Source organism: Equus przewalskii, unplaced genomic scaffold, assembly GCF_037783145.1.
Source record: "Equus przewalskii isolate Varuska unplaced genomic scaffold, EquPr2 ChrUn-13, whole genome shotgun sequence".
NCBI lineage: Eukaryota > Metazoa > Chordata > Mammalia > Perissodactyla > Equidae > Equus > Equus przewalskii.
Genome location: NW_027228750.1, coordinates 4,913,583 through 4,925,625, shown reverse-complemented (window position 1 = coordinate 4,925,625; position 12,043 = coordinate 4,913,583). Strand labels below are relative to the sequence as shown.

Genomic DNA, 12,043 nt, shown 5'->3' with positions numbered 1-12,043 from the left:
TTGCTTACTTCATGTTTATACATCTTGTTCCTCCAACTATATTTCAAATTTCTGAGAGACAAACTCAAGTTCTTTCTCACAGCCCCCTTTAGTGCCTAATCCAGTACTACTAAACTTAACCAAAGTAGAAACTAATACAGCAAAAAGGTAATTTAATCCATAATAGGTAAAAGACATCACAATTCAAGTGTAGACAGTTCTACCAACTTGTAAAAATTTTGTTTTGGTTAATTAAATAAAGTCTTAATTATCCAATCAAGAAATAATCTCGGGCCAGCCTGGTGGCGCAGCAGTTAAGTACGCACGTTCCCCTTCAGATCCTGGGTGCGGACCTGGCACCGCTTGGCACACTAGACTGCGGTAGGCATCCCACATATAAAGTAGAGGAAGATGGGCATGGATGTTAGCTCAGGGCCAGGCTTCCTCAGCAAAAAAAGAAGGACTAGCAGTAGTTAGCTCAGGGGTAATCTTCCTCAAAAAAAAAAAAAAGAAAGAAAAGAAAAGAAAAGATGTGGGTCTTGAGTATCAGATCCAGGTTTAATTGTGGGGGCTGGCCCGGTGGCGCAGTGGTTAAGTGTGCATGTTCCACTTTTCGGCGGCCCAGGGTTCGCCAGTTCAGATCCTGGGTGCAGACATGGCACTGCTTGGCACACCATGCTGTGGTAGGCGTCCCACATATAAAGTAGAGGAAGATGGGCACGGATGTTAGCTCAGGGCCAAGCTTTCTCAGCAATAAAAAGGAGGACTGGCAGTAGTTAGCTCAGGGCTGATCTTCCTCAAAAAAAAAAAAAAGAATGAATCTCTTCTTTTAAAAACAGACTCAGTACACTGGTTTAACTTTAATATCTTAGGTCTATTTATGAACCAAAAGACCTCAAAACTGCTATTTGATAAAATAGGTGAGAATTTCATTAAACTGTTAAGGACAAGGTTGTTTGTATTATTGGTGGTGTGGGGGAGAGGAATCAAGAAAAACAACTTATCTTGAAAAACCTGAACTGGATTAAACCAGTCTAGGGTGTTGTATTATGTTAAGAACTGTCAGGTTTGTCACTTAGTAACACAGAAATAAGAGACTTCCAGAATCAAAAATCTGGAACATTGCAGGGCCAATCTCGGGCAATAATGAAGCCTATTAGGATCTATTAAAGCTCAAACAAACCCACCAACTATCATGAATAATTGACAGTGCTGAATTTCATTTCATTAGTATCTTTACCGCTTCAAGATTTCTATGGTTAACTAAATGTTTTTCAATCAATTCAACACTCAATGAATCACCTTAGAGGTACCCATTGGGTATTTTAATAAAATTGGCTATCCACTCAAGCCAAGATTAGTAACATTCATAGGTGGTATTGACAACTTCTTTTGCCTTAACCCTCTGGTAAGTGCATCCCCTCCATCCTCCCAAAAGCTAGATACATCTAAAGTCACATGAAATACCGTGTACCAATCAAAAAAACTAAGAACAACTTAAATGTGGATCTGAGTCTCCCTGATTGCTAAGTAATCAATTCCTTTTTCCTTTGCTATGTGTGAAAACAGTATCACCATTAGTTAATTATCAACTATTATGTCATACTGTTTTAGGAGTTAAAGTTAATTCCTTTACTTGAACTGATATCCAAAGTTATTCCTTATTTCACCTGTCTCAAAATTATCATCACCTGTTTTATTTACGGTCTTCCCCCAGTTTGCTTACCAGAAGCCAGGCACAAGTAGGCACTAAATTAATACTACGTGTTGAACTAACATTTATGTGGTCAGTAATCCACTTAAAATATATCACATAACCCAGTTTATCATTCTGATAAATTATTCTCAAAGTGTGTACAGCACTGACTTGGGGAGATGTTAACGAAAAGCTAAACCAGTCTACAAAAGTCTCCCCACCTAACCTACTTTCTTCAGAGTACCTTCTTCCTTTGAGAAGAGCAAAGACCCAAATAGGCAGCATGGAACTGAAAAGCTTCTCTCTCTACTGTTGATTTCTATGAATAATACCCTTGCCTTAACTTCCCAGTTCATATTTCTTGATGCATTAACTCAAGGCATGTTTAGGTATATCCTATTTTGCTATAACCTATCTAACTGAAGTGCTTAACAGGTTTTAATTCACTTTTACTCCAGAATATAAGGAAAATGATAAAGTTTAGATAATTAACCCAATTTAAAACAATTTAAGTCATTGCCATCTTGAGAGGAAATAAAAGAAAAGCAAACTGCTGCAACTATCTTTTTGTATATATTTAGTAATAACAATTGTGCTGGGTTAACTACCTGAACAGCTACTAAGATATTTAAAATTATATATCCATCTATCACTTAACTGCTTTTACACACAATAATACTTTGAAATAGGACAAATGCCAGTGTGGGAAGAAGCTGAAGAAATGCTCCAGGCACAAACTCAGAGAATAGTATAGACCAGCACCATCCAGCAGAAACACAGCACAAGCCACATACGTAATTTACAATTTTCTAGCAAAGTCAAAAGAAACAGGTGAAACTCATTTTAATTATCTTATTTAACCAAATATATCCAAAATGTTGTCATTTTCCATATGTAATCAATCTAAAAAAATTGAGTTTTTTTACATTCCTTGAAATTCAATGTTTATCTTACAATTATAGCACATTTCAACTCAGAATTGTGCACAAAGTTCACAACAGCCATACATGGCTAGTGGCTACCATATCGGTTGGAGCAGGTACAGGCTGATGAGGGAAAAAAGCATTGGGATGCTCAATAAAGCAATAGTAAACGTAAGGTCCTTGGGCAAAGACTTTCACTGATAAAAGGAGGTAGTATCTAGCTCACTTGACCATAGCAGGAGCTTGTACTTATTATATTTGAGAAGCAGAAGAGCAAATAACTAACTGGTTATGTATATTGGCTGTAGCTGCTAGCCTGTATGTTCAATGTGAAGAAACTGCTGTGAATTTACTTTCAACTGCACACTGTTTTACCTCAGCATAAAAGAACCTATTAAATATAAAAATGCTCCAAAAATAAAACTACCATTCAATACTTCTGAACAAAATACTGCCTAGAATATCTTATTTAGTTTAACACTTTAATGAAAAATGTAGCACAACAGAAATGTCTAAGAATTCCTAAGGCTTGGCAGTATGAACCGAAATAAGTTTTGTTTTTTGTTTTTGGTTTTTTTTTTGAGGAAGATTAGCCCTGAGCTAACTACTGCCAATCCTCTTTTTTCTGAGGAAGCCTGGCCCTGAGCTAACATCCATGCCCATCTTTCTCTACTTTATACATGAGACGCCTACCACAGCATGGCATGCCAAGCGGTGCCATGTCCGCAGCCGGGATCCGAACTAGCGAACCCCAGGCCTTCGAAGTGGAATGTGTGAACTTAACTGCTGCGCCACCGGGCTGGGTCCTGAAATAAGTTTTGTATTGTTTTCTTTTTTAACTAGGTACTCACACATGAAAGTGGGAAACATTCTAATATCAAGCCAAAGGAATTTTTAAAATCCTGATTTGGCAGAAGGGATTTAACAGCAAGAAATGATGGGACTCAAGAAAGCAAGTCACTCCTACCACAGCAGTTTCACCAATGAAGACATTCCAGCTATTAAGTCTTAAAAAATAGTTACAATTGTTCTTACTCTAATTCTCTATTAATCCTACAAGATTTACAGCTCTCCATAAGACAGTCTGGGTCAAAGATCTTAAAATAGTCTCCCCTTGGTTTTTTGAAAAGACAAACCTATGAAGGCAAATTCCTTGCGTTTATTTAACAAGATCTCAAGATTTTTAATTTATTTACAGTCCTAAAATTCAACTCCTTGAAAAATCTGTCCAAAGCATTTCCCTGTTTCAACTACCTTGTCAAGAGTATAGTCTTCACAACAATGTGAACGAACTTAATGCCGCAGAATGGTACACTTAAAAGATTAAAATGGTAAATTTTATGTACCATCATTTAAAAGAAAATATTTCTTTAAATGTTGGACGGCCCTGCACAGTGTGTCTTCAGGTGGAGGCAGGGGAACAGGAGTGGAATAAAGCAGGACTACGTGTCAGCTTTCACACTCTCATTTTTGATTTGCTAGAAATTTACCAGAATTTTCAACAACACTCTAAAGGTCATACCTGTTAAGTCAGAACTTATTTACAAAAAAGAAAACCTATCTTCTGTGCCTCAAATACTTTACTTTTCAACTCAGCTGCTATAAATACTCATCTCGATGGTAAACATCCAGAGCAGCTGCAAAATCACTCAAACCACTATCATCTCTTTTATTTCGGGCCTAGGGCTAAAAGGAAACAAAAAGAAACAAGGTTGAAATATTTATCTAGATTTTATGACTCAAGCATATGCCTATTCAAAGTATGTATATAAAGCCCCTCCTTACCCACACCAAGAATACCTGTTACTGGTGAGTACCAAAAGGACACCAAGGTATTATTATACTGCCCCTCAATGTAGTCAATTAGCATTGCGAACGCTTGCCTTCAAGAAACTCAAAATGAAAATTACTCAGCGTTTTGATAAAGAATAACTTATATCAGTGGGCTATAATTTGATACCTACATTTTACAGATTGGTAGCTCCAGCTGAGAGTTGCCAGTTCATACCATCCTGACAAAAAACGAAGTCTCTCAAAGGAAACAGATTTAACTACCACAGTGCTTTTCAGTGTCCTCCCTCCCTCTCCACCCAGTCTCCCAACTGTTTTAAAGAGGATCACTCATTCTAGGTGCGAAACAAGGAAATTACGTCGCACAACAACGTTCAGATTTTTGTGTTTGCAGATTGAAGGCTGTTTTAGGGAGCGTTCCCTGCCTCGCTTGTGACTCAAAAGAGGAGCCGTCTGGGTGTTTCTAAACAAAAATCTTAAAGTAAAAGAACCGTGGTACTAAGATTTCGTACTGATAAAACATCGGATGGTAAAAACCTCGACAGTGTCTCGGACCAGGGCTCTAAAAAACTAACTACAGAGAATGACGAAGCCAAGCCGTTCATTGCACAATGTGGGCCAGGCTCTTGCACCACAAGAGCCAGAAAAGGCAGTAAGGAGGACTTCACTGAGCTCTCACAAAGCACGCCGTAACCCCAGGACAGAGGAGTGAAAGCTACATGCCTAAGATTAGGGGCTGGTTCCCTTTCTCAAAAAGCCGAAGGGGAGGCGAAAAAAGGGAAGGTTGGATGCAGACACCCAAGACAGACAGCTTTAGGTGAGTGGAAGTAAGGATGACAATTCAGCCGCGCTGTCCCAGATGTGGCCGGGGAAAGGAGGTGTCTCTAAGCACTTAGACGGAGCGGGGTCTCAGTCTATACACAAAGGAGGCGCCACTGCCGCACTGCGCTCTGGTACTCGTAGTCACATCCCCAAGCAGGTGACGGCCAGGAAACCATAGCGCCCAGAGTCAGAGCAGGCCCCTCTCCTGTGCCTCCGGCTCTTCCATCCTCACACAAAGGACCGCGCCACCACCCCCTCGCCCCGCCCGCCGGGACTTGTAGTTCCCGTTTCCCCCGCCAAGCCGCAGCGGAGGAAGTGGCCAGACTACGACTCCCAGCAGCCTCGGCGCCTGAGCCCCGCACCCCTGCCTCCATCTTGGCTGCGGTCGGAGCCTCCATTTTCGCTCCCTCCCCCCACTTAGTCACTACCACCACCACGACGCGCGACCGCCTGCCTCGACTCTTCGCTTCGGCTCTGCGGCCGGACGTGAGGCCTAGGCAGTTGAACGGGGGCCCGGTGGAAAAGCCCGGGGTAGGGACTTAGGGTGGGATCTTCCCTACCCGAAGCTCTAGGAGTGCCCACCCTGACTCAGAAGTCTCTCCTGTTAGTCTTGCTCTTCTCACCCGTCCTTAGCCTGGCTTCTTGCTACCCTCAACTGGACCCTGAGGTCGTACTCACCCCAACAGCTCAGCGCCCCCTCTCCAGCGCCGCCATAAGCAGCACGGCCCGGTACGTAGGAATAAATCTCGCTTCTCTCGCGAGAGTTGCGGGCTCCAAGCGCGTGCACAGGAAGGGGGGGCGGGGTACTTCTAATACGCTTGCGCAGGAGGGCTGAGTGACGCCAATCAGGGCTCTGCGCTTAACCACAACCAGGATGGTGGATGCGTTTCTCTACTTTCCCTCCCCCGTGAGCTGTGGGCAGCAATCTCGGTGTTTACTGTCTCCGCTGGGACGAAAGGGGCGGGGTGGCGGGTGACTTTAGGCGTCTCTGATCTTTGCAAACCTGGGTATGCTTTAAGCAGCAAGACCAGGGTGACTCTTGAGGGCGAACAATTTGGAGGGCATATCTAGGAATGTCATAGAAAGGATTTCTCTTTTCCCAGGGATAATCCAGAAACCCCCAAATCCCAGTTTCTCACTCACAGCTCAAGCCTTCTTTCTCTGGTCTGCTCCATTAGACTGGAATTTTCATTAGTATAGAGTCAGGTTTTTAGCAAGATAATTTGGAAGTTTAAGTGTGTGCTCCCAGAAACTATATTGCTTGCAACAGACGGACAAGAATGAGCGAGGCAGCATAATCATTTTTAAAAAACCCCCCAAAACAAAAGAACTCCTTCAGCTGACCTTTGTAGTTACCAGAAGCTATTCATAATGTATCAGGTAATCAAAGAGGCTGAATCAGTAACCAAAAGATTGAAATCAGGGCAAATGGATGATTCATCCAGGGAAAATGGTTAATTCTGGCCACAGAAAAGTTCAATGAATTATCCGTTGCCAAACAATAGAGTAGTCCCCTCTGGTGAGAGGAATGCTTTTCTCACATTCTGTGCCTCTCTTACTTGACAGTATTGGGTACGTAATGACCAGTCATGCTCCTGAGAACTTTCCCACCTACTTCATTTTCACTTTCAACACATTTATTCAGCATGTCATGTCATGGCTGGGGTGTTACACAGTGGTTAAGACAAACAGACATGGTTCTGTCCTCAAGGAACTTTCAGTCTAGCATCACTCAATGATCACAAAAACAAATCTAAACAGACACACTGAAATAAGTGCAATGAAGGAAAAGTGCACAGTGTTAAGAAAGTATCTAATATCCAATTCTGAGCAAATCATCTTGAATTCTCAGTGGAGGCAGTATCCTACTTCTGATGTTGCAAGATTTTCTCTCCACCTCTGTTGCTGTTTGGTCCAGTCCCATACCACCTCCAAGCTGCCTCTTTGTTCTCTTTGATGCCTTCCCACACTTTCCTAGGCACAGATATTTGCTTCACTTTCAATGCTTTCATAGATCATTCTCTTGTCATTATTAGTTTATACTAGCTGGTGATACTTTAGGACAGGGCCTGTGACATTCATCTTTGCATCCTGGTTCCAGACAGTGCCTGGCATACACAACTCTCAAAAGCTTGTTGAATGAATAGCACTGAACAACAGTCTAAGAAATTGTTAGAAATTGGAATGTTCTATTGGAGAAGTACAGAATGTAAACATATCAAACCAACTGTTTTGTTTCCTTTGTCCAATTCTTAAATTGAGATCTCTCCTTCCCAGCAATAGATCTAGTCTGGATATTCTAATCTAATGTTACAGAGAAACTGCCCTGCGCTCTTGCACTAGAAACAAGGTCATGTGAAGCTGGGCTAAAAGTAGAATTAGGTCTAAGAGCACACATTCTCAAATATCACAGCAATGGGAAATGTAAGAAATAATAGTCTCACTAAATTCTATAAATATAATTTCCTATTAATAAGAAAGAATAGTCTCGATTTCTACCATTACACATAGCTTCTAAAGACCTTCTTAAATCATATAACCATTTCATCATCCTCATTCTGAATGTCTCAATTGCCTTTAAATTCCTCCTTAATCCATAATTATCAATTTACATTAGCACAAAATGCGACTGTGTATAAACCCAGAAGCATATGATATAGCTTCCAATGCATTAGAGAAAGTGAAAGATGGAGTAATTTGATTTAAATCACTAGTTTGAATGCTTTATTCTTTTTACAAGTACTTGTAATTAGAGGTAGCTTTCATTTGTAGAAGATCACTACATTTTAAGGCGATAATCTTTTTCAGGTTAATTTTAGAGACAAATCAAAAAATATAGTTATCTTTTTATGTTTATTTTTTAAAGTGAAATTAATTAAAGCAGTAACTATGAAGTCACTTGGAAAACCATCTCCTATACAACAGGGTAGTCATGGACTTTGGGAAGATATTTAATCTATTAAGGAATAACCAACAGAACAAAAAAATTGTATATATTATTTTTGGTTATTTCTCATACTGATTTTTCTTCTCTGAGAAACTTAAATAGACAATGAAACTGATTATAGTTGTGGGTTTTTTCCTCTACAATTATCAGTGAGCATATTTCTCTGGAGTCTGAGAATAAAAAGTAAGCATCCTTCACACATTTATAGGGTTTTCCTGAGCAGTGGTGTATGAGATAGTTAGTTCTCTGTGAAATGAGAAAAATTAGGTCAATGTAGAGATTTAAAAATAAGGCTAAATTTACTCAAGATTTTAAGGACTGTTTTTATTCTGATATTATGTCTTTCCTACTTAGGGAGTTAAGGAGCACTTCTTTTATAAAATTATGGTAATAGTGGATGTTAAAGGGATCCACATTCAAGATTTCAGGACAGGAAAACACAATTTAGAGCAAAACTTTCATAAAGAATAATTGTTTCCATAAGAATGTAAAATATTAAGATTTAATTCTGGGGGCTGGCCCCGTGGTCGAGTGGGTAAGTTTGCGCGCTCCGCTGCAGGTGGCCCAGTGTTTCGTTGGTTCGAATCCTGGGCGCAGACATGGCACTGCTCATCAAACCACGCTGAGGTAGCGTCCCACATGCCACAGCTAGAAAGACCCACAACGAAGAATAAACAACTATGTACTGGGGGGCTTTGGAGAGAAAAAGGGAAAAAAATAAAATCTTAAAAAAAAAAAAAGATTTAATTCTGGACCCCTACAATCTAAAACTGTTATTTATTACAAGCCCCTAAACAGTTAAAATGCATTATATAAATAAGAATAATATAATAAAAATAACAATTATGTAATCAAATATTATAATTTAAATAAGAATAACGCAAAAGCTTTGCATAAATACTTTCCTTTAAAATGTCAACATTGCACTTACTGAAATGCTAAGAAATCACTATAACATTTTAGCTTTATGAATCAGTTAGCCAGAGGGAAGGGTGGAGCAAAATAATATTTTAATAAACTTAAATTAGATCTCAATGCAAATCAATTGCACTTAGAATGAAATCCAAACTCTTTTACCATGACTGACATGGCCCTAAATGACCTAGTCCTTACTAAGTCCTTAACCCCTGGTTCCCTGTGATTCAGTTCCACTGCCCTTTTGGCTCCTCTACCATGGCAGGTTTGTTCCTACTTCAGAACCCTTGCATTTATTGTTGCCTCTGCCTGAAATGCTCTTTCCCCAAATCATGACATATTTGGCACTTTCTCCTCATTCAGGTTTCGGCTCAAATGCTACTGCCTCACAAAGATCTTTTCTAAAGTAAAAGAACCACTATCACCATCACTCTCTATAATATTAGCTTGTTTCATTGTCTTCACAACATGTGTTGCTATCCAACATGAACACATTTATGAATTTAATTGTTTATTGCCCTTCTTCCTGAACAATAGTGTCAGCTTCGGTTCTCTGTTGGTTCATCATTGTATCCCGTAAACCTAGGACAGTGACTGATATAACAATAAATACTTAATATTCATTGAACAAATGAATTCCACTCATTTAATTAAATCTAAGGCAGTACTGATTGTATGATACATCATTATTTATGCACCAGCAAGACGAAAATATGTTGCCATTTTCACTATGACATAATACTTTGATTACTTAGCATTTTAATTTTATATTTATTAAAAGAAGCTCTTTTAAACTTATTTAGATCTAGTTGTTTTTTTATCATGTGTCACTCTCATGTGTCTATAAAGTAAAAAAGTAAGCAAAGCAAGAAAATAAGCAAGGTAAAAAAATAAGCAAAGTAAATTGGTTAAGGTATTCCTAAAACTTCTTCACAAAGTCCAACTCCTCTGAATCTCTTTTTTTTGTTGTTTTTTTAAGCTTGGCACCTGAGCTAATAACTGTTGCCAATCTTTTTTTTTTTTCCTGCTTATTTCTTCCCAAGTCCCCCCAGTACATAGTTGTATATTTTAGTTGTGGGTCCTTCTAGCTGTGGCACGTGGCCTCATGAGTGGTGCCACATCCGCACTCAGGATCCGAACTGGCGAAACCCTGGGCCGCCGAAGCGGAGCATGTGAACTTAACCACTCTGCCACGGGGCCGGCCCCTGAATCTCTTTCTTTTTGGTAAGAAATTTGACCATATTTAAAAAATTCCATTCAACAAGAGGCAGCACAAAAAAAATTAAAAATCAACAGACTAGGAGAATATATATTTGCAGCATATAAAACTGACAATGTATTAGTATCATGTATACATACTAAATTAATACATAAGAAAAAGTCAAAAGGGAAATGGGGAGAACAACTTGAAGGTCTATATTAAATAAAAACCTGTACAGGCAAACATTTGAAATTATGCTTAGCCTCATCACTAATCAGGAGAATGCATATTTGTCTTGAGATAATTTTAGATTTACAAAAGAATTAGAAAAATAGTATAGAAAGTTCCCATAAACCCTTCACTCAGTTTCCCATTGTGTTAGTCTTACCTAACCACAGAACAATTTTCAAAACTAGGAAATTAACATTGACACAATAGTATTAACTAAATTACTAAATTAATTTGGGTTTCACCAGTTTTTTTCTCTAGTATCCATTTTCTCTTGCAGAATCAAATCCAGGATCCCACACTGTATTTAGTTGTTATGTCTCCTTAGTCTCCTTCATTCTATGACAGTTCCTCAGTTTCTCCTTGTCTTTCATGACCTGGTCACTTTGGAACAGTATTGGTCAGTTATTTTGTTAACATCCCTCAATTTGATTTTGTTTGATGTTTCCCTTGCTTAAAGCTATGCATTATTTGGAAGAATATGACAGAAGTGATGTACCCTTCTCATTGCATCATATCAGGGGGTATATGATGTTGAAATGTATTATTAGTGATGTTTACCTTAATCAGTTGGTTAAAGTGGTGTCCTCCAAGATTCTTCAAAGTAAAATTACTATTTTCCCCTTTATAATTATTAAATGTTTTGGGAGAGACACTTTGGGACCATACTTGATTGATTAATGTCCTCTGAAAAATCATGTCTACTCAGAACCTCAGATTGGGACCTTATCTGGAAATAGGGTCTTTGCGGATGTAATCAAGTTAAAGTCAAGTCATTCTGGAGTAGGGTAAACCCTAATCCAACAACTAGTGTCCTTAGAAGAGGGAAATTTGGACACAGACAAAGACATACAAGGAGAACACAATGTGAAGACTGAGGCAGAGACTGCAGTGCACCTAGAAGTCAAGGAATGCCAAGAACTGCCAGAAGCTAGAAGAGGAGCATGGAACACGTTCTCCCTGAGAGCCTCCAGAAGGAACCAACCTTGCCAACACCTCATTTCAGACTTCTAGCCTCCAGAACTGTGAGAGAATAAATTTCTATTGTTTTAAGCCATCTAGTTTGTGGTGATTTGTTATGGCAACTCTAGGAAATTAATACAGTGACAATGCACATATCTTTTTTCTGTTTAAACGTCAGCCCACTAATTTTAGCATACATTGGTGGATCTTGCTGAATCTCCTTTTGGCTCATAGATGTGCAGGTTTTTCCACATAGAATTATTCTTGGGCCACAAAGAATACTGGTAATGCAGCATTTCCTAGGAGTGTTTCATTGTTGTCTCCAGGATTTTATTTCAAGCTACTAAAAGCCAGTGTGGTAGGCAGAATTCTAAGATGACCACCAAGATTCCCACCACCTGGTGTAAATACCTTGGATAATTCTCTCCTTTTGAGTGTGGGCTGGACCTGTGGATATCAGAGGATATGACTCATATCTCCTTTGTGGCAAAAGGGATTACTGTAGATGTAATTAAGATCTCTAATCAGTTGGGTTAATCAAGAGGGAGATTATTCTGGTTGGGCCTAACCTAATCAGG

At 39.3% G+C, this 12,043-nt stretch overlaps 1 protein-coding gene across 22 annotated transcripts in view; it reads right to left on the bottom strand.

Moving 5' to 3' along the window:
• The window catches only part of CSDE1 (cold shock domain containing E1), a 36,464-nt gene extending 30,382 nt beyond the window's left edge, over positions 1-6,082 (bottom strand). For 18 of the 22 annotated variants that reach the window (XM_070607637.1, XM_070607643.1, XM_070607653.1 and 15 more), the window contains exon 1: positions 5,890-6,023. The gene's annotated coding sequence lies outside the window, so the exon portion shown is untranslated. Of the gene's footprint in view, positions 1-5,889 lie in introns of all 22 variants that reach the window. The other 4 variants (XM_070607640.1, XM_070607655.1, XM_070607648.1 and 1 more) reach the window with 4 other exon arrangements.
• Positions 6,083-12,043: the final 5,961 nt, after the last annotated feature.